Source organism: Sus scrofa, chromosome 5 (assembly GCF_000003025.6).
Source record: "Sus scrofa isolate TJ Tabasco breed Duroc chromosome 5, Sscrofa11.1, whole genome shotgun sequence".
NCBI lineage: Eukaryota > Metazoa > Chordata > Mammalia > Artiodactyla > Suidae > Sus > Sus scrofa.
Genome location: NC_010447.5, coordinates 22,650,777 through 22,674,280, shown reverse-complemented (window position 1 = coordinate 22,674,280; position 23,504 = coordinate 22,650,777). Strand labels below are relative to the sequence as shown.

Genomic DNA, 23,504 nt, shown 5'->3' with positions numbered 1-23,504 from the left:
GAAAGAAAAATAAGAAGCTGCCATGGATTTTTAAATGGATCTCATTTTATTTTATTTATTTATTTATTTATTTGTCTTTTTTTGCTGTTTCTTGGGCTGCTCTAGCGGCATATGGAGGTTCCCAGGCTAGGGGTCTAATTGGAGCTGTAGCCGCTGGCCTACACCAGAACCACAGCAACGTGAGATTCAAGCCGAGTCTGCGACCTACACCATAGCTCACGGCAGCACTGGATCCTTAACCCACTGAGCAAGGGCAGGGATGGAACCTGCAACCTCATGGTTCCTAGTCAGATTCGTTAACCACTGCGCCACGACGGGAACTCCTCATTTTATCTTTTTAGGGCTGCACCCTCGGCATATGGAGGTTCCCAGGCTAGGGGGTGAATTGGAGCTGTTGCTGCCAGCCTGCACCACTGCAACACCAGATTCGAGCCTGTCTACAACCTATAGCACAGCTCATGGCAACACCGGATCCTTAACCCACTTAACCGGATCAAACCCGTGCCCTCATGAATACTAGTCAGATTTGTTTCCGCTGAGCCACGATGGGAACTACTTCATTTTATTTTCTTTGAAAGTCTCAATACATTAAGACAGAAATTGCTTTTGACTAACTTTTTGTTTGTTTGTTTTTGTTTTTGAGGTACTTACATGCTATGCCATTCCAGCACTGGACTCATGGAGGCTGAACATTTATTCAGGTAATAATAGGTAACATTTGGAATTCTCTGGTGGCGTAGCCGTTAAGGATCTGATATTGTCACTGCTGTAGCGAGGATTCGATCCCTGACCCTGGATTCTCATGCCATGGGCACAGCCAAAAAAAAAAAGGTACCATTTTTGGAGCACTTTTTATGTGCCAGGCAACAAAGTACAGTACCCATAATCTCATTTAATCCTCACACAACCTCATTAGGTTGGGAGTGTTGCTGTGCCCATTTAATAGATGAAGAAATTGAGATTCAGAGCATATCAAAATTGAATTCATCTGAATTAAAAAATGAAAAAAGGCTACTGCAGTAATCAAAATGAGAGATGATAATAGCTTAGGTTAGATGATGTTATTCCTCATCTGGCATAAATATCAACGAATGTAAAATGGTTTAGTTGGCTGAATTTCACCCTCATTTTCATAATTTTTCCCCATTGCTGAATACTTCATACTTTTTGTTTGTCTTTAAAACAATGCACACATCTTTTGGTAGAGAAAAACCCACCTTAAAGCTTTTTTAACTTTTTAGCAAGTAGATTAAAAGTTTTTAAATAGTTTATATTTTTTGAGTAAATATCTAAAAAAGGTAAATATCGGAGTTCCTATCGTGGCGCAGTGGTTAACGAATCCGACTAGGAACCATGAGGTTGCGGGTTCGATCCCTGCCCTTGCTCAGTGGGTTAGTGATCCAGCGTTGCCGTGAGCTGTGGTGTAGGTTGCAGACGTGGCTCGGATCCTGCGTTGCTGTGGCTCTGGCATAGGCTGGTGGCTACAGCTCCGATTGGACCCCTAGCCTGGGAACCTCCATATGCTGCGGGAGCGGCCCAAGAAATGGCAAAAAGACAAAAAGACAAAAAAAAAAAAAAAAAAAAGTAAATATCTATAATTGGGGAATTCTTAAGAGATAATTAATATAGATAATAGGAGTCTTTTTGTGTTGTTTTCATCACACTTGAGATACTATTCACAGGTATTCAAGTTTAAGAAACCTTATTAGGGTTTCTTGTAGGAGCTTTCTTGGTGTATCTCAATGCTTATTCCCAGATCACATTAATCATAACACTTGCCAAAACTGGCAGGGTTTCCAGCACTGCTGACTGAAGATCAGTCAAAAGTGAAGATTGAGCATTTCTGAAATTATGCTAACCAGTGGAAGTATTTTTATGTTTATAAAAATTAAAATTTATATGCCGCTTTGGTTCTCCATGTTAAATTTTGCCAAGCATTGTCTGTACACACAGCAAGGTAAAGGAAGGCTGCTTTATTATTTCCTTATCAGTTACTGAGTGGCCAGTGTGAGTACATTGTTCTGTCATAGTTTTCAAAAAAGAGCTTAATTGAGGTTTTTAAAAATTGATATATAGCAAACTGTACTTAATAAAATGTGCAGTTTGTTAAGTTTTGACATATATGTTCACTGTGAAACTGTCACCACAATCAAGACATGATGGGGCGTTCCCATCATGGTGGCTCAGCGGTAACCAACCTGACTCTTATCCATGAGGGTTTGGGTCTGATCCCTGGCCTCACTCAGTGGATTAAGGATCCAGCGTTGTGGTGAGCTGTGGTGTAGGTCGCAGGCAAGGCTTGGACCTGGCATTGCTGTGGCTGTGGCATAGGCTGGCAGCTGTAGCTACGATTCACCCTCTAGCCCCGGAACTTTGATATGCCACGGGTGTGGCTCTAAAAAGCAAAAAAAATAAGCAAATAAGTAAAAGACATAATGAACATATTTATCACCCCTACAAGTTTTTTTATCCCCATTTGTAATCCTTCTCCCAGCCTTTGTGGTCTCTGGGCAACCACTGGTCAGGTTTATGTTACCATAGAATAGTTTGCATTGTCTAGCATTTTATGTAAGTGGAATCATAAAGTGTATACTCTCGTATTGCCATTTTTCCTTAAGGGACATACATTCTGCTTTAAAGTTATTTTATACCGCTCCTGGTGTGGTATGAGAACTTTACTTCTGTTTCTTCCTTCTTGGCCATTGCCCCATTCTGGTTGTGTATTTACTTGTATATGTAAATTGTACTATGTAGGAGTTCCTGTCGTGGTGCGGCGGAAACAAATCTGACTAGGAACCATGAGGTTGCTGGTTTGATCCCTGGCCTCGCCCAGCGGGTTGAGGATCCTGCGTTGCTGTGGCTGTGGTGCAGGCTGGCAGCTGTATCTCTGATTCAGCCCTTAGCCTGGAAACCTCCATATGCCGCAGGTGCAGCCCGAAAAAACAAAAACAAAACAAAACAAAAATAATAAATACATTAAAAAATAAATTGTACAGTATATTTTAAATTATTCTTGCTTTTATCAGTTGATTATTTTTAAAAGATATTTAAATAATAAAAAAGATTTTTATATTTACTCATATTGTTACCATTTATGGTGCTCTTCAGTCCTTTTGTAGATCCAGATTTTCATGTGTTTATCATACTCATTCAGCCTTGAAGCACTAGTAAAGGTCTGCTGGTGATGAATTCTTTCAGTTTTTGTATGCCTGGAAAAGTCTTTATTTTGACTTCATTTTTAAAAGATATTTTCTGTGAGTATAGAATTCTTGGTTAACAGATTTTTTTTTCTTCCAGTTCTTTAAGATACTACTGCAGTTCTTTAAGATACTACTCCATGTCTTCCAACTTGAATAGTTTCCAGTGAGAATTCTGTTGTTATCTTCATCTTTGTTCCTCTCTGGGTAATAAGTCCTTTTTCTGTGGCTACTTTAAAGATTTGCTCTTTATTACTTATTTTAGGTAATCTGATAATGATGTGTCTTGGTTTTGTTCTTTGAACTTCTTGGATTTGTGTATTTATAATTTTATTCCAGTTTGGAAACTAAGTTACTATATTTTAAAATATTTTTTCCTTGTCTCCTTTGGAAATGCCACTGACATCTATATTAGGCAATTTGAAATTATTCCACAATTCACTGATAATTTGCTCATTTTGTTTTAATTAGTTTCTTTCTTTCTTTTTTTTTTTTAATTGGCCGTACCTGTGGCATATGGAAGCTCCCAAACTAGGTATTGAATTTGAGCAGCAGCTGCAGGCCCCAGCCACAGCAACACCAGATCTGAGCCCCATCTGCCTACACCATAGCAACAACACCAGATCCTTAACCCACTGAGTTTGGCCAGGGATCAAACCTGCATCTTCATGGACACCATGTTAGGTTTAACCCACTGAGCCACACAGAAGCTTCTGTTTTGGTTAGTTTCTGTTGCTGTGGTCTCAAGTTTTTTCCCCTGATTTATTCTGTTGCAATTTTAATCTGCTTTTAGTCTTATATAGTGGCTGTGGCAATGCCGAATCCTTTTACTCTACTGCCAGAGATCAAACCTACACCTCTGTAGTAACTTGAGTGCTGCAGTTGTACTCTTAATCCACTGTGCCACAGCAGGAATTTCTTATATAGTGTATTTTTATTTTGAACATATCAGATTTTTTACTTCTTTTTGTCTTTTTTTTTTTTTTTTTTTTTTTTGCTATTTCTTGGGCCGCTCCTGCGGCATATGGAGGTTCCCAGGCTAGGGGTCTAATCGGAGCTGTGGCCGCCAGCCTACGCCAGAGCCACAGCAAGGCAGGATCCGAGCCGTGTCTGCGACCTACACCACAGCTCACGGCAACGCCGGATCCTTAACCCACTGAGCAAGGGCAGGGACCGAACCCGCAACCTCATGGTTCCTAGTTGGATTTGTTAGCCACTGCGCCACGACCACGACGGGAACTCCCTTTTTTTGTTGTTGTTGTTGTTGCTATTTCTTGGGCCCCTCCCGCGGCATATGGAGGTTCCCAGGCTAGGGGTTGAATCGGAGCTGTAGCCACCGGCCTACGCCAGAGCCACAGCAACTCGGGATCCGAGCCGCGTCTGCAACCTACAACACAGCTCACGGCAACGCCGGATCGTTAACCCACTGAGCAAGGGCAGGGACCGAACCCGCAACCTCATGGTTCCTAGTCGGATTCGTTAGCCACTGTGCCACGACGGGAACTCCAGATTTTTCACTTCTACCTATGCTTTTTCCTTTAGTTTTTTGAATATATGGAATACAGTTATAATAACTTTCTAAATGTCTTTCTTTACTTATTGTATCATCTTTATCATTTTCAGTCATTTAGATTTTCATTATTAAAAAAGTATAACTTATAAGAAGTTGCAAAAAATGTACACAGCAGTCCATGTGCCTTTCACCCATTTTCTTCCAATGATAACAGCTTGTGTTATAGGACCATATCAAAACCAGGAAATTAATGTTGGTACAACCTATAAAGTTTTTCATATCTGACCAGTTTTATATCTACTCCGTGTGTGTGTGTGTGTGTGTGTGTGCGCGCGTGCGTGCGTGCACATGAGAGTGTGTGTAGTTCTACGGAATTTTCATCATGTGTTATTTTGTGTATCTATAACCACAAGCAAAGTACTGACTGAATAGCTCCATTCCCACAAGAATTTTTCCTGTTGCCCTTTTATAAGCACTCCTGTCCTACCTCCTTCTCCACTCTAAACCTGTAACACTGGCAGCCATTAATCTGTTTTCCATCTCTTTATAATAATGTCATTTCAAAATGTTATTTAAATGGAGTCATACAATACATAATCTTTTAAGATTGACTTCTTTCCCAATTTAGCATAATTCCCCTGAGATCCGTGTAAGTCATTGTATATATTAATAGTTTGTACCCTTTTATTGCTGAGTAGTGTTCCACAGTATGGCTATCCCAAGTCTGTTTAAACATTCACCTGTGGAAGGACTTCTGTGTTGGTTCCAGTTTTAGGCTATTATGAATAAAGCTACTATGAACATTCATGTACAGGTTTTTGTATAAAACAGAAATTTTTATTTTTCTGGAATAAAGGTCCAAGAGGTACAGTTGCTGAGTGGCATGGTAATTGCATATTTTGTCTTATAAGAAACTGCAAGACTTTATTTCAGAGTGGTTGTACCATTTTACATTCCTACAAGTCATGTATGAGTGATCCAGTTTTTCTGCATCCTTGCCAGCATTTGTTATTGACATTTTATTTTTAAAATTTTTTATATTTTTAGTTTTTTTCTTTTTTGGCATGTGGAGTTCCCAGGCCAGGGATCAGATCCAAGCCCCAGTTGTGACCTATGTCATAGTTGTGGCAACACTGGATCCTTTAATCTGCTGTGCCTGGCTGGGGATTGAACCTACATCATGGTGCTACAGAGACACCACTGATCCTGTTGTGCCACAATGGAAACTCCAGTATTATTTTATTTTACTTTATTTTTTTTTTTTACGGCTGCACCCATGGCATATGAAAGTTCCCAGGCTAGGGATTGAATCTGAACCACAGCTGTGGCAACGCTGGATCCTTTAATCCACTGCACTGGACCAGGGATCAAACCCGTACCTCCTCAGCAACCTGCACTCCCCAGTGACCCAAGCTGCTGAGTCTGATTCTTAACCCACTGTGCCACAGCAGTAACTCCCTATTTAACCATTTTTTTAGATGTGTAGTGATATATCGCTGTGCTTTTCATTTGTATTTCCCTAATGGCTAATGACTTTGAATATATCTGTTCGTGTCTTTTGCGCATTTTCTGTTTAGGTTATTTGTTTCATTACTGTTGAGTTTTGAAAATTCTCTGTATATTCTACTTAGAAGTCTTTTGTCGGGTATGTGGTTTGCAAATATTTTCTCCAGTCTGTGGCTTACTTTCTTCGATGAACTCTGAACTCCTTTGCCCTCCCAGACTCTCACTCCTGTGTCTCCATTTAGGGACCATGTTGGACTCTGCCTAGGTCCCCTTAGACGCCTGACTCCCTGTTCCTTTTTACGTTTCTTGGGAACTCTCTCTAGGCATTAAGCTTGGGTAATCATAAGGCTTACTTTATTTGTTCCCTATCTCAGGAATCATTGTTCTTCACTTCTTGATGTCCAGTGTCTTAAACACCATTATTTCACACATTCATCTGGTTTTTTATTGTTTCTACCAGGAAGATAAATATGATCCTTATGATACCAAATTAGTCAGAAATAAAATCCACCCCCAAAAGTTCTCAATAACATTAGGAACATCCATTGCTACTGTCTAAAATTCCTTCCTTTTTTAAGTTGTTTAAAAAATGGGCAGGGGTGAGGTGGGAATGGGTATATATATAACTCAGACAAAAAGATACTTCTGATGTTGTTCAGTGTCTCTTGAAGCCCAGCTACTTTCAGAAGTTTGCAAATCCATCAGATGCAGGCTTAGAGCTAGAAATAGGTCAGCTACCATAGCACAAAATGATGGTGTGAAAAGATTTTTGTGACAGCTAGTGTGTGATAATATATCCTCTCTTGTTCAGGGTTCTCTTTGGATGTAATGCGAGATTCTGGGTGTTTTCATATGCTTTTTCTCTATTTTTAGCCTTATAGTCCTTTTCTTGAAAGAATGACCATATTTTAAAAATCACATGTTCCTTTATTTAAAGGGTAGAGTTGATCAGTTAAAACAGCCGTTTCCAGTCTATCTAGCTAGGTAATTCTCTTTTGACCTTTAATACTAGTTTTGGAGCATTCATTGGAGTTTATGATGATTGAATATATATACAAGGGTTTCTAAAGATTTCTCTCTGCTTTCAAAGCTGTACTACTATCTGTATAAAATTTCAGAGAGATAAGGATTAGTACAGGATCACACAGCTGTCAAACACTTGATGAATATATTTCTTTGGAGTTATTTTGTGGAATCACCACACATTTCAGTAATTAGGTGACTTTTAGCTCTAGGAATCTGCTAGAGCCACCTTTGCAATAGAGCTGCCTCTGCTTGCTGGTTTCAAAGGGAAAGTTTTATTTCTCTTCCCAGTCTGTTGCTTCAGCTGATGAGCAAAAGGGCAAAGCTTGGTATATTATTGCAGTGTCTGTCACAATGCATTGCACAGAATGGCTACTCATTGAGTATTTGTTGGCTACTCAGTGCCTCTTCATTGAGTCACTGCTTAAATTAATTCCCTTCATATATTTCATCCAGGATCTTTCCTTTTCTTTCCATCTCTATCCTTTTGGCCATTTTCTTGTTTGCATTTCCTCTAGAGGGTGAAGAAGGCAAAGAAGATGAACCTGAAATTGTTCTATTGCTTATGAGTAACTTGGATAAGAAAAAAATATTATGTGAAAAGAAATGGAAACTATTGTCTAAAATGAGGTTTTTAAATTAATAGCAAATTTCATTTATCTTTTCTGTTTTTCTCTGCCATCACTAATGATGGATTGGTGTTTTGCTTTTCTTCAAAGTCCTGAATGACTTTCTTTTCTCTTTAGTTTGTAGCTAGTGATAATACTCTTTCAGTTTTCATTGTTATTTTTAATTTCTATAACTTTTCCTCTATGAAGAGTTCTCTTCCTCTTCTTTATACCTTAAATATCGGTGTGTCCTGAGGCCTCTGCTCACCTCTCTAGTCTTTTCTGCTGCTAATCTATCACTGTTCTCACCATACACTCTACTTTCAAAATCCAGGTTTTCGGGAGTTCCCGTTGTGGCTCAGTTAATGAACCTGACTAGTATCCATGAGGACGCAGGTTTGATCCTTGGCCTTGCTCAGCGGGTTAAGGATCTGGTGCTACTGTGAGCTGTGATGTAGGTTGCAGCAGACACGGCTCGGATCCTACATTGCTGTGGCTGCAGCTTAGGCTGGCAGCAGCTACAGCTCTGATTTGACCTCTAGCCTGGAACCTCCATATGCTGCAGGTGTGGCCCTTAAAAAAAAAACAGACAAAATCCAGGTTTTCAGAGTTCCCTGGTGGTTTAGCAGGTTGAGGATGCAGCTCTGTCACTGCTGTGGCTCAAGTTGCTGCTGTGACGTGGGTTTTATCCCAGTCCCTGAACCAGAAACTTCCATGTGCTATGGGTGTGGCCATAAAAATAAATAAATACAAATTAAAAAGTAGTGTCCTTGGAGTTCTTGCTGTGGTGCAGCAGGTTAAGGATCTGCACCACAGTTGTCTCTGCAGTGGCTGCAGTTGCTGCTGAGGTGCTGATTTGATCCCTGGCCAGGTGCAGTAAGGATCTGGCATTGCCTCAGCAGAGGTGTAGGTCACAGCTGCATCCTGGATTTGATCCCTGGCCTGGTAACTTCCACATACTGCAAGTGGGAAAAGAAAAAAAGATAGTGTCCCTGATTTTGTATGGGTTTATAGGATACTAAATAACAACAACAAAATAATAGCTAACATTTATTTAAATATTTCCCATGTGTCTAAGCATTTTACCTATACATTAACTCACTTAATATTTATAGCCTCATGAGATAGTTACTGTTAACCTTTGTTTTATAGTTAGGGAAACTGAGACGCCAAGAGTTAAGTACTTTATCCAAGGTCACACAGCTTGTAAATGGCAGATGTGGAAATTAAATCTCTAAAAACTATACCAAGCAGAATGCTGAATCTTCTTTATGCAGGGTCTCATAGTTATATTCTTTGTTAGGATAAAGATAAGTGAGGCATAGAGGTAGAATAACATGGGGCAATTCTAGTGTTCTGATCTTATACAAAAAGATCATTCACTAAAGATTTTTTAAAATGTGTCTTCTGGAGTTCTCATCGTGGCTCAGTGGTTAACAAATCCAACTAGGAACCATGAGGCTGCGGGTTCGATCCCTGGCCTTGCTGAGGGGGTTAAGAATCGGGCGTTGCCATGAGCTGTGGTGTAGGTCGCAGACACAGCTCAGATCCTGAGTTGCTGTGGCTATCGTGTAGGCCGGCAGCTGTAGCTCTGATTAGACTCCTAGCCTGGGAATCTCCATATGCCCTGGGTGCAGCCCTAGAAAATACAAAAAAAAGACAAAACAACAACAACAAAAATGTGTTTTCTTTTTTCTTTTTCTTTTATGGCCACACTCACAGAACATGGAAATTCCTTGGTCAGGGATCAAGTTTGAGCAGCAACTGCAATCTATGCCACAGCTGTGGTAATGTGGGAACCTTTTTATCCACTGTGCCAGGCTGGGGATCAAACCCGCCACCACAGAGACATCACTGGATCCTTACCCCTCTGCCACAGCAGGAACTACAAATGTATTTTCTTTAAAAAAAATTTTTTTTTTTTGGCTGCATCTGCAGCATATGGAAGTTCTCAGGCCAGGGGTCAAACCTGAACTGCAGTTGCAGCCTGTGCCACAGCTGTAGCAATGCTGGCTCCTTAACCTGCTGCGCCACAAGAGAATTTCCTAAAACATCTTTTTAGTAAAAATGAAAGGATCTTTTGTGTTATCTTTATTACAGAATTAATATCATAGTTCTTCTGAGCTTTCTGTCCAGTTAATTCGCACTTGCCCAGTGAATAACAGCAACAAAAAGTTTCACATTTTAGTTGAGACTTAGGAAGCTGATAATTATTTTTCTTCAAGTTGTATTGTTTAATTCCAGGATCGTGTTTTCTTTATTTATTAGAGTTACATCTGAACTTTATCTTTTTGGTGGGATTTAGCCTGTACCTCCTTTTGCCCTTCTTCCCATCCTTTAAGTAGTGCAGTAGATGTTTAATTTTGAGAATGCTAATTAGTTCAGTAATTACACACCTTTGAGGCATGTCTAGACATTTATAGCTTTGTATTTTTGGCCTGGAATAGGATGTGTTGGAACTTTTTGGCTTTTGTGTATTTTTTTCTTTTAAGAAGGCTTTGAATTAACTTAGGAAGGAGTTATATATTAAGCTAAGTCTTGGAATTTAGGGCGATTGTGAGCTTATTTAGCCAGGACCCAGGAACATCATACTTGTCTTTGGCTAATAGTATTTTCAAGTCACCAAAAGTAATTTTTCTTTAAGGTGATGCCTTCTGGAGTTCCCATTGTGGCTCAGTGGGTTGCGAGCCCAACTAATATCCATGAGGATGCGGGTTTGATCTCTGGCCCTGCTTAGTGAGTTAAAGATGTGGCATTGCTGTGAGCTGTGGTGTAGGTCATGGACATGGCTTGGATCCCGAGTTGCTGTGGCTGTGGTATAGGCCGGTGGCTGCAGCTCCTTTTCGACTCCTGGCCAGGGAACTTCTATATGCTGCATAAGTGGCCCTAAAAAGCAAAAAAAAAAAGATTACTTCTGTTGTAGATGGGTTTCAAAACCAGACTAATATGAAGGATATAATTTTATTATATTTTGGGATTTGTGTGAATCAGAAAGTATATCCACAACATGTCCCCCATGTTTTGGGGGTTTTGGGATTTGTGTGAATCAGAAAGTATATCCACAACATGTCCCCCATGTTTTGGGGGTTTTGGGATTTGTGTGAATCAGAAAGTATATCCACAACATATCCCCCATGTCTACACACTTTTAATTCTCATTTGTGCAGGACAGGCTGCTAAGCTATCTTTGCCAGCCATCATTCTGTCTGAAAGTATTTATGTTGTCAAAGTTGTTTCAATCTGTTTTAGAATAGATTTGGTTTCAAATTACCCACTTCCAGAGTTCCTTTTGTGGTTCAGCAGTTAATGAACCCAACTAGCATCCATGGGTTCGATCCCTGGCCTCACACAGTGGGTTAAGGATCCACTGTTGCCGTGAGTGTGGTATAGGTTGAAGACGTGGCTTGGATCTTGCGTTGCTGTAGCTGTGGTGTAGGCCGGTGGCTACACCTCCCGTTCCATCCCTAGCCTAGGAACCTCTGTATGCCACCACTGTGGCCCTAAAAAAACAAAAACAATTTTTTTTTTTCTACTTCTGCCACAATATTCTAACCTTTAGTTTGGAAATGAGCATTCATCAGAGAGATAAATGGATTGATTAAGGAAATTTGAAAACCGTAATATGTTTTGAGAATGTGATAGAGTGCAGTACATAGTTTGTAGACTTGGCTTTGAGAACTCTTAGGAGTTGATGGGATTGACCTAGCAAGATTCAAGGAGGGTGGGACATAAAAGTGTGAGAGACGTGTAGAAATGTGCCTTTTTCCTAACCTGCTCTTTTTCTACTATATCCCATCATATTTGGAGCTTAAAACAAGAGCTTCAGTTTAATTTAGTTAATTGAATTATTCTCCCTGGTAGGATTATGTATGAAATTATTGAGCAGTATTAGCATCCCTGTGCAGGCAGGTGAGGATTCAAATTTGAAGAGAGCAGAAATAAGACATACTCTAGGGAGTTCCCGTCGTGGCGCAGTGGTTAACGAATCCGACTAGGAACCATGAGGTTGCGGGTTCGGTCCCTGCCCTTGCTCAGTGGGTTAACGATCCGGCGTTGCCGTGAGCTGTGTTGTAGGTTGCAGACGCGGCTCGGATCCCGAGTTGCTGTGGCTCTGGCGTAGGCCGGTGGCTACAGCTCCGATTCAACCCCTAGCCTGGGAATTTCCATATGCCGCGGAAGCGGCCCAAGAGATAGCAACAACAACAAACAACAACGACAAAAGACAAAAAGACAAAAAAAAAAAAAAAAAAGACATACTCTAATGTTTTCATTAATTTTATTTTTAAGGAAACTTCTGAAATTAGAAGCAGCAGCTAAGTGAAGTAGTTGTATATAAATACTTCATTTTCTGGTTATGCCGGGCTTGCTTCCATATGAGATTGATGTTGGGTTGTCAGATAACCACTCCATACTTGCTTGTTCTAGTTAATGGTTTATTAACAAATACTTGTCTCGCCAGAAACTTGAGACTAAGGGATATAGCAGTGAAGAAAAGGAAAAATCCCTGCCCTTGTAGAGCTTTTTTTTCCCAGTTTGTTTGAGATACAGTTGACAGACCACTCTATATAAGTTTAAGGTGTACCGCACAATGACTTGACATATATATATTGAGAAATGATTGCCACAGTAAGTTTTTTTTAACATTCATCTCCTTGCGTGGTTAGAAAAAAATGGCACTTATATGTTAGTGGGAGAAATGGTTGTTAAGAAAAATAATTCCTTAAAATGAGAACTATAAATGGCTGTTTTTTTAAATTAAACTATAGTTGATTTACACTGTTATGCTAATTTCTACACAAGCAGAGTGACTTTGTTATACACATATATACATTCTTTAAAAAAAGCTTCTTTCCATTATGGTTTATACTAGGAGGTTGGATATAATTTCCTGTGCTATGCAGTAGGACCTCATTGTCTATCCATTCTAAATGTAATAATTTATATCTACTATCCTCAAACTCCCAGTGTATCTCTCTCCTTCCCCTCTCCTCCTTGGCAACCACAAGTCTGTTCTCTAAATCTGTGAGTATGGTTCTGTTTTGTGCCATATTTTAGATTCCACATATAAGTGATATCATGTGGTATTTGTCCTATTTCTTTTTTTTCCCCCCTCTTTTTATGGCCACATGGCATATGGAAGTTCCCAGGCCAGGGGTTGAATTTGGAGCTTCAGCTGTGGGCTTATGCCACAACCATGGCAACGCCAGATCCAAGTTGCATCCTTGACCTACACTGCAGCTTGCAGCAATGCCAGATCTGTAACCCACTGAGCCAGGCCAGGGATTGAACCTGCATCCTCATAGAGACAACACTGGGTCCTTGACCCACTTAGCCACAGTGGGAATGCCTGTCCTTCTCTTTCTGACTTACTTCATTTAGTATGATAATTTCTAGTTGCATCCATGTTGTTGGGAATGGCATTATTTTGTTCTTTTTTTATGGCTGAGTGTTCCATTGTATGTATGTACCACATCTTCTTAATCTGTTCATCTGTCAGTGGACATTTAGGTTGTTTCCATGTCTTGGCTATTGTAAATAGTGCTGCTGTGAACATTGGGGGTGCATGTATCCCTTTGAATCATTGCTTTGTCTGGGTATATGCCCAGGATTGGGATTGGTGGATCATATGGTAATTCTATTTTTGGTTTCCTGAGGACAAATGGCTGTGTTTTGGTTGTAGTTTCGCTGAAGTTGGCTCTACTTTTTTTGTCCTTTTGGTCTTTTTTTGCCCATGCTAGGAAGAAGAGTGATGGCAGAGCATATAATAATTAACAGGTTCAGTTGTCACAGATTTGCTATGCACTAGGCACCCTGCAGGATAACTTTGAAAATTATTTAATTGCATTAAAATCTTCTGAAGGACATTTTTTTTAGGGCCACACCCACAACATATGGAGGTTACCAGGCTAGGGGTCAAATTGGAGCCATAGCTGCCAGCCTATGCCACAGTCACAGCAGTGCCAGATCCGAGCAGCATCTGCAACCTACACCACAGCTCACGGCAACGCTGGATCCCCGACTCACTGAGTGAGGCCAGGGGTCAAACCCACATCCTCATGGATCCAGTTGGGTTCATTACCGCTGAGCCACGACAGGGAGGCTCTGTCCCTGAAGGACATTTTCACTTGCTTATTTTACAAGTCAGTAAAGTGAGGCTTACAGAAGTGGTAACTACTCTGAGATCACATAGCTGTTGTGTGATATGGCTAGGTAGGCCTGCTCCTAACAATTTTAAGAACATGAATGGAAGCACATATTCCATATGTCTATACATTTAAGTTATAAGTCAGGATTTTTAAAAAAAGTTAGAAAAAATGTTTTCCTCCTACTTAGATATGTTTTTATAATGACCTAGAAGGCCAGAATTCTTGGACTCCTCAAAGTTCTGAGACAGGATGGAATAGTGCAGAGATATCCTCTAGGTCTGATCTCCATCTGCATCCCTCTCATCATCTATCCCTTGCCCCACCATTCAGACCATGGAATGTGTCAACAATGAGTATTGTCTGGAGTTCCCTTGTGGCATATCAGGTTAAGGAACAGGTGTTGTCACTGCAGCAGCTCAGGTCGCTGCTGTGGTGCTGGGTCAATCCCTGGCCTGGGAATTTCACATGCTGCAGGTGTAGCCAACACCACCCCGGCAAAAATGAGTATTATCTATGGGAGGACAGAGTTTGAGAAGAGATGCACTGAAGGCCCTGGAAGTGGGCTTGGGACTGTTAGGGCGGGGAATTCTAGGATCCAGAGCATATAGTTGTGAGCAGTAGAGTCAGGGGCTTCAGGTAGGTATGGTGCCTTGGTCCCATCTTGTCCTGAGAGTAGACAGGTCAGAAGCGGATCAGAGTGGATCTGTCTAAAAAATGCAAGACCCAGAATAGGGTTTCTTCACCACAGCCAACAGTGGTGCTGGCACCAAGGCTCAAACCTAGGTGCATTTGATCATACTGTCCTTTGTCAACAGTAAGATTTACAGAGAAAGGGAGTGATGGTTTACTGTTGTATTTTATACCATACATTAAAAGTAGATTAGACATCATTATGTAATCTTAAAATTTTCAGTTGTCTGAAATTGATCTCAGAATTAGGAAAAGGAGTGCGGTGTATATTTTGGGGCTGTGGGGAAGTGTAGTTTGGATGTAAAATGTTATTTTTTCATCATACACATTGTTGAGTTCATAGAATACATCTGGATTCTGATCATTCTTATAGTCTTCAGGACACCAGTCTTAAGAATGACTGTTCAGCCACAGTATTCATCATACCCTATACTTGAAGCATTCTTGAGTAGGTTCAAACCTGCACAATCCACATGAACCCATCATCTTGGACTCTCCTCATCTAATTATAAGTTTGTCAGATTTATCAGACTTGGACTTTAAATATGGTAAGAACATAATCATGACTTCTGTTCAGTTTTCAAGATACCCTTTTTATTAACAGGTGAGGATCTTTGTTTTGCGTGTTATATAGATTAGATCTGTTAGAGGTAGAAAACTTCATAGAAAGATCTTGAGTGCTATGTACCCTCAATTCTAGAGCATAGTCAATAAGTTTAAATTGATATTAGACCTAGAATGTAGTGGTATGAAAAATAGTGGATTTTAAACCCCCTTTTAATTTTTTTCTTAAAAACGTATCTTTTCTATGTCATTTGCATTTGCTTTTTTTATACTACCTACTATTGCTATATAATACTGTTGTTTATTAGCTCTTTTGTTACCAAATTTGCCAAGTTCCTGAAAAATACTTGTTTTGTTTTTGTTTTTTTTTTTTTTGAAAAAGTGCATTGAAATTCTGGCATCTGTTTTGAGTGACAGTTTCAGCAGCATCCTAAATTTAAAGGGCTTGGGAATTTGTTGACATAAATCCTTTTTCTCTGACTCCTGATTCCTCCACCTAGGCGCTAAGGTCTATTTTTAAATCTTGCTGCTGTGCTCTGTATTGCGGCAGTTCTTTTCCTGAATTATTTATCATTGTTTGGAGCTGAATGGAGCAGCGTTTTTTCACCATTGCTCATTAGAACCCACGTGTCTGTCTTCAACTTGGTTGACAGATTTGGTTCATGTTAAATCCCACTGGTCCATCCTTGGAAGGCTGCAAGGCAGTGTAGAAACAGTCCACAATCTGTGAAACATTGTAAAATAATTTAGATTTTTAGATTATTGTTATTTTGTTTTGGCAGCAGTGAGAAAGATAGAAGCTATGCAGTGTTCTTCTCTTAATCTCTGCTCAGAGATAGAAATTGTTATGCTGATTTTTGTGGTGAAGCTTATGTTTTTATAGTTGTATTTTTAGGAGAGATGAGGGAGGAATCCCTTTGAAAAGCACAGCATTAAATCAAGATTCAGTTTAGCTATAAATATGACCCAGATACTTGGGGGCACTTTGAAATTCTCTAGTCTTAGGGTATGAGTTGTAGGGAATTAATTAATTTTGTTTGAGAGTATTTCTTCTCATTTCCTATTCTCCCACCTCTTACAGATTGTAGGCTTGGAAGAAGGATAGCAGGATCTAAGAGTGAGGCAATTTATTTCTTCTCTTTTCTATTTTCCATCATACCACAACTGATGTTTCTCTTTTGTCTCCATCTTGTGTTTTTTCATGCATCCTTTTTTTTTCTTTAATGTGTGGGCACACTACTACCTGCATATTCTTTGCCTTTTAAAATATTTTCCCCTTTCATATCACTGTAGGCAGAAAGTGAGTAGCCATCAGTCGCTTGGGCAGAAGAGAAACATTGTTTGTTCCCACTGTCCTGTTCGCCATCCCTGAACTTGCTCATACTTTTTTGGGGGGTGGGGTGGGGGTGGGAAGTATACTTGATTTTACAATGTTGTGTTAGTTTCTAGTGTAAAGTTATTCGGTTTCTTTTTCATATCCTTTTTCATTATGGTTTATTACAGGATATTGAATATAGTTGCTCATACTTTTTTTAAAAAAGTAATGGTATAGATTTGGCTCTCATTCTTGGAATAATGATGAAATGCTTTTGTATTTTGAACCAGAACAAGCTTTTTGGCCTTCTGTGGCTGCTTTTGGTCAGTGCCACTGTCTGAGAAACTGGTATCTCCCTGCTCAGTGTTTCCAGTATTGATCATTACTATTTCACTACCGTATGATAGTGGTTCTCAGTTGCATAAATCCCACACATCTCACCAGGACCTAAGGACAGCCCCACTCACTGACCCTTCTGACATTTCATTAAACTCCTTTCTTTGGACTGTGTCAGCCAGGTTGAACTAAACTAAATTTACTGTCTTTTCCCTTGTATTTTTGCTCTCCTTCAAGTTATCTGGACTCTCTCTTTGCCAATACATTTCCATGACTCCTTGAAAAACCCAGTGCAAAATTATGTTCTTTAGGGATATTTCCATGATTCAAACTAATTTGTATGTACTCTGAGTGTTTTTTATTTATTGGGGTTTCTATTTTCAAGTTGCTGATGATTAAAAGTATAGTCCCTGTATTCTAGGAGGTCTAATCTTAGGGGAAATTAGAGATAAATAGACTTATTTTTCTAGTTTCAAACTTGTTTTGATTTTAAATTTCATATGTATTTTTTAAAATTTCAGATTTCACTTGTAAGGGCAAGTATCTTGTTTTCTTCTTTCACAAGAAATCTGATGAACTGTTCCTACTGCTCTCAGCATACGGGAGGCAGCCATCTGCCTTAACATAGGGGAGTCTCACTGGATAATAGATATCACTGTAGGGAAAGAGGGATCCTAAGTAATGGATATGTTCTATTTTGTATCTTTTAGAATGGTAAAAATACTAAAACTTCATAGTTTTACTTGGAATTATACTTTGGAGTCTAAAATGACACAGACTACAGATTGAAAGTCCAGGAGTTCCTGTTGTGTCTCAGTGGGTTAAGAACTCAACATATTGTCCGTTGAGGATGTGGGTTCAATCCCTGACCTCGCTCAGTGGGTTAAGGATCCAGCGTTGCCATGAAGCTGCTGCATAGTTGCAGATAAAGCTCAGATCTGGAGTGGCTGTGGCTATGGCAGGTCTAGGTCTGCAGCTGCAGCTCCAGTTCAACCCCTAGCCTGGGAACCTCCATATGCCACAGGTGCAGCTATTAAAAAAAAAAGTCCAAAAGACATTCTTGGTTTCTGAAATAGCCATTCAAGTTTTGTCTGCATAACAGAGCTAGAGTATATTTATTACTGATATACTAGAAGAATGGCTTACCTGAGCATGTTTATTCCTGACAGCCTGATGATGTAGTCATACATTCTTAATAGATTTGTGTTTACATTAGTTTACTGTGAAAGTCTTTTAGGTGACATTCAAAACCAGAATTTCATATTATCTGCAGAGGCTATTAACCTCATTTCCAACCCCCCATGACACTGCATGAGAGCTGAGTTTACCTTAGAGATATTAATTCATAGCTAGGGTCCCTGACATTTTAAGAAGTGGAGTGAGGAGTTCCCATCGTGGCTCAAGGGTAATGAACCTGACTAGTATCCATGAGGATGCAGGTTCAATTCCTGGCCTTGCTCAGTGGGTTAACGATCCAGAGTTGCAGTGAGCTGTGGTGTTGGTCAAAGATACAGCTTGGATCCTGTGTTGCTGTGACTGTGGCGTAGGCTGGCAGCTGCAGCTCCAATTTGCCCCCGTAGCCTGGGAAGTTCATATGCTGCAGGTGCAGCCATAAAAAGCGGGGGGAAAAAAAAGAAAAGAAAAAAAACAAAACAAAAAAACAATGGAAGAGACACGTGGGAGGGAGTCTGGGAGGTTTCCAATGTTGAGCTTCTGATTGTCCTCTTCCAGGGGAGTTATGGGCAGCATTAACTCTTCCTGGCAGTGATGCGTGGTAATACACATGGACCATTGCCAATCCAAGAAGCTCACCCACGCCGTGGTGTCCAGAGATTTTATTGGGACTCTATCATCCCACAGGTATGGTTGACCGCCTATGTAGCCAGCCTGTCTCCAGCTCTTCCTCAGGTTGAGTTAATACTGTGTGACCTAAAGTCCCAGCCGAAGATCACATTGTTAGGCTGTCTAGCACAGCTCAAGCTCCTCCAGTAAACAAAGGCTTTTATGAAGCAGGACATTCCAGCAATTTAGGATTATTTCCAGGGATCCAAAGGCAAAAGACCAGACCTCTTTAGGGGCAAGATTAAATTCTTTATGACATACCAGGCAAGTTCAGTCTTTAGGCTCAACCAAAAAAAAGGTGAAAAGTAACTAGTTTAAAAGTTTTGAACCACATACATTTATTTTCTGGTCGAAAAGCTACATACATATAAAGTGAGAATTTTTAAATTTTGTTTTTATTAAAAAATTTTTTTTGTCTTTCTAGGGCCGCACCCACAGCACACATGGAAGTTCCCAGGCAGGCTGCCAGCCTACACCACAGGCATAGCAACACCAGATCCTAGCTGTATCTGCCATATCTTACACCATAGCTTACTTACACCATAGCTCATGGCAATGCTGGATTGTTAACCCACTGAGCAAGGCCAGGGATCGAACCCTTGTGCTCATGGATACTAGTCGGGTTTGTAACCACTGAGCTACGACGGGAACTCCAAAAATTTTTAAAAAGTAGATCCAAGTTGAGAGAGCTCCCAGGTACCTGAAATAAGCAAACTCAGATCATTCCTGGTGGAACATACCTCAACCTTAGCTTCAAAGAATTCCCGGAGATAGACTAGACTGCCAATAAACTTGAGCTAATACTAATAATATCACAAGTAAATAAATCACTATGAACAAGCCTCAGCAGAAACAGCTGATCCATACCCACAGAAACTTCCGATATTGGGATTATTTGATATAGAACATAAAATAAGTATATTTAATGAAATAGGAGTGTGAAGGAAAACCATGAATAACAAGAGAATAAAGCAACACTGGTTGGTTTTTAAAAGAAGCAATTAAATATTTTAGAAGTAAAAAATATAATAATTCTACCTTAAAAACTCAATGGAAGAGAGCTTATATTTCTGATCATTGTGAAGTAACAAGAGGTTGATTTATGCTCTTGCCTTAGACAGGTTAACTGTACAAAATATATTTTAAAAACTGTTTTCAGATATTGGACAAAGGGTAGCATAGCACAGTGATACCTGAGAAAAGGGAAAAACAAAACAAGTCGAGCCCTATCATGGCCCCACCTTTCCACCTGAAGAAAGTTTCCAGGCTACAACACTAGGATGGGAAAGATAACCAAACAGCTGGCCGTCTCCCTGAATTGAGACAGAGGTAGAAGTTCAGGGAAGCCAAGGCAGATAGAAGTTCTGGGCAGAGGGCTTCCATGAAAGAGCTCCAGAGATTTACAGAGGTTTCTGCTAAACCTTCATGGTCTAGTACAGTAGCTACTAACCACATGTGGATATTTAAATGAAAGTTCAGTTCCTCAGATGCATTAATCACATTTCTCTGCTCAGTAGCCACAATTTCACCACCACAGAAAGTTCTATTGGATTTTTACTACCTTAGACTCTTTTTTTTTTTTTTTTTTGTCTTTTTTGTCTTTTTGTTGTTGTTGTTGTTGTTGTTGCTATTTCTTGGGCCGCTCCCGCGGCATATGGAGGTTCCCAGGCTAGGGGTCGAATCGGAGCTGTAGCCACCGGCCTACGCCAGAGCCACAGCACCGCGGGATCCGAGCCGCGTCTGCAACCTACACCACAGCTCACGGCAACGCCGGATCGTTAACCCACTGAGCAAGGGCAGGGACCGAACCCGCAGCCTCATGGTTCCTAGTCGGATTCGTTAACCACTGCACCACGACGGGAACTCCACCTTAGACTCTTTAGCTGAGTGCCAGTCAGTTCATGATTAGTGAGGAAACTAACTCAAGGCCAGAAGAAGATCACTAGAAAGCATTAGGCAGAACTGGAGTACAGGGCCATGACTATTTTGTTTCCACTAGCCAGTGGAGAAGCAGCTCTGACACCTGGGACATTGAGTAGAGTCCTTTAAAGGATATTGCCTCAGTATTGGTGCCAAATTAACCCAGGTATAAAAGGGTTTGCTTAACAAAGTAGAAAAGCAAGCTTCATAAGTTTTGAATTGTTTTCAAGTCACTGATTCCTCAAAGCTCAAAGTTAAATTTAAAGAATCTAGCAGCTAACAATGCAAAATTTACAATGTTTGGCATCCAATCACAAATTATCATGACATAAAAGAAGCAGAGAGTATAGTTCATATTGAGGAGAAATGCTAGTCAGTAGAAGTAACAGGTGATAGACCTACTAGCCAAGGATATTGTAGCAGTTATAGCTACCATATGTTAAAAAAACTAGAACAAAGATTGGGCCTCTTAAGTAAAATAACTCAAATAAAACTCCTGAAGATGAAAATTACAGTGGCTGAAATGAACAATACAGTGGACAAGGTTAACAGCAGATAGGCAGTGCAGAAGAAAAAATTAGTGAACTTGAAGACATAGCAATAGAAGCATCCAAAGTAAAATATAAGAAAAAGAGAGTTTCCATTGTGGCTCAGCAGGTTAAGAATCTGACTAATATCCATAAGGATGCGGGTTCAATCCCTGGCCTTGCTCAGTGGGCTAAGGATCCAGCGTTGCTGCAAGTTGCAGCATAGGTTGCAGATGCTTGAATCCATCGTTGCTGTGGATGTGGCACAGGCCGGCAGATGCAGCTCTGATTTGACCCTTAGTCTGGGAATTTCTATATGCCATGGATGCGGCCCTAAAAAAAAAAGAAAGAAAGAAAGAAAAAGGTTTGAAAGTATAAATGTACAATGATAAGTGAATAATGAATAAGTGAGTGGTGGGACAACATTAGAGAGTCTAGAATACATAATTAGAGTCTCCAAAATGTGGGAGTGGAGACAGAAAAAAATACTTGAAAAATAACTGTTGTTTATTTTCTAAATTTAATGAAAACTATAAACTCACAGATCCAGAAAGCTCATTTAAGATTTCCTCTTCATCAATGATTTTAAACAATTTGATTAGGTGTAGCTCTCTTCATGATTTTTATGTTTTGGGCTCCTTGAGCTGCTTGAATCTATGAGAACCCAAAAGAGAAAAATCATGAATCGAGCTGTACCAAGGCATGTCTTAATTAAATTGCTCAGAACTAGTAAAAAGAAAGTCTTTAAAGCAGACAGGAAAAGAACCCCTCAAAACAACTATATAAGAGGTGTCATGGGCTGAATTGTATGCCCCCAAATTTGTATGTTGAAGTCCTACCATAGCACCTCAGAATGTGACTGTACTTGGAGAAAGGAGCTTTGAAGGCCCTAATCCAATCCAACTGGTGTCCTTATAGGACAAGGAAATTTGGGCACTCAAAGGGACACCAGGGATGTGGATGCTCAGAGGAAAGACCATCAGAGGACACAGTGGAAAGGTGGCCATCTGCAGGCGAAGGAGAGAGAGGTCTCGGGAGAAACCAAACTATTGACACCTTGATCTTGGAGTTTGAGCCTCCAGAACTGTGGGAAAATAAATTTTTGTTGTTTAAGGAGTTCCTGTTGTGGTTCAAGATTAATGAACCTGACTAATATCCATGAGGACTCAGGTTCGATCCCTGGTCTTGATCAAATGGGTTAAGGATCTGGCTGTTGCCATGAGCTGTGGTATAGGTCACAGACACGGTTCAGATCCTGAGTTGCTGTGGCTGTGGCGTAGGCCAGCAGCTGCAGCTCTGATTGAACCCCTAGCCCAGGAACTTCCATATGCCATTAAGTGCGGCCTTAAAAAGCCACCCAGCCTGTCTTACTTGGTTATGGCAGCCCTATTAGGCAAGAAATACAGCAAACTTTGCATCAGAACCACTGCAAGCCATAAGATATCAGAGGGATAACATTAAAGTGCTAAATGAAAAAAAAAAAACAACCTGTATAGCTTAAATTGTATATGCAATGATAATACCTTTCAGAATTGAAGAGAAATATGTGCATAATGGTTATAGAATATATAAAGGCTGGAGTTCCCGTCGTGGCGCAGTGGTTAACGAATCCGACTAGGAACCATGAGGTTGCGGGTTCGGTCCCTGCCCTTGCTCAGTGGGTTAACGATCCGGCGTTGCCGTGAGCTGTGGTGTAGGTTGCAGACGCTGCTCGGATCCCGCGGTGCTGTGGCTCTGGCGTAGGCCGGTGGCTACAGCTCCGATTCAACCCCTAGCCTGGGAACCTCCATATGCCGTGGGAGCAGCCCAAGAAATAGCAACAATAACAACAACAACAACAACAACAAAAAAGACAAAAGACAAAAAAAAAAAAAAAAGAATATATAAAGGCAGAAAGTACATTCATGGTTGCTTAGGGCTGAGGATTGGGAGAAAATGGGAAGTTATTGCTGATGGACATAAGGGTTTCTTTTTGGAGTAATGAAAATGTTCTAAAATTGATTATGGTAAAGGAAACTATACTAAAAACCATTAATTGTGCACTGTAAGTGGGTGAATTATATGGTATATAAATTATACACAGTAAAAATAGTGAAGATGAGGGGAGTTCACGTTGTGGTGCAACAGAACCGAATCTGACTAGGAACTGTGGGGTTGTGGGTTTGATCCCCGGCCTTGCTTAGTGGGTTAAGGATCCAGCATTGCCATCAGCTATGGTATAGGTCGCAGAGGCGGCTCAGATCTGGCATTGCTGTGGCTGTGGTGTAGGCTGGCAGCTGTAGCTCTGATTAGAACCCTAGCCTGGGAATCTCCATAT

The 23,504-nt window shown here is 40.3% G+C and overlaps 1 protein-coding gene across 24 annotated transcripts in view; it reads left to right on the top strand.

Annotated features, from left to right (window-relative positions):
- The window catches only part of R3HDM2 (R3H domain containing 2), a 155,606-nt gene that overhangs the window by 39,970 nt on the left and 92,132 nt on the right, over positions 1-23,504 (top strand). For 20 of the 24 annotated variants that reach the window (XM_021091855.1, XM_021091846.1, XM_021091843.1 and 17 more), the window contains one exon: positions 644-701. The gene's annotated coding sequence lies outside the window, so the exon portion shown is untranslated. Of the gene's footprint in view, positions 1-643; positions 702-18,629; positions 18,759-23,504 lie in introns of all 24 variants that reach the window. The other 4 variants (XM_021091833.1, XM_021091836.1, XM_021091858.1 and 1 more) reach the window with 1 other exon arrangement.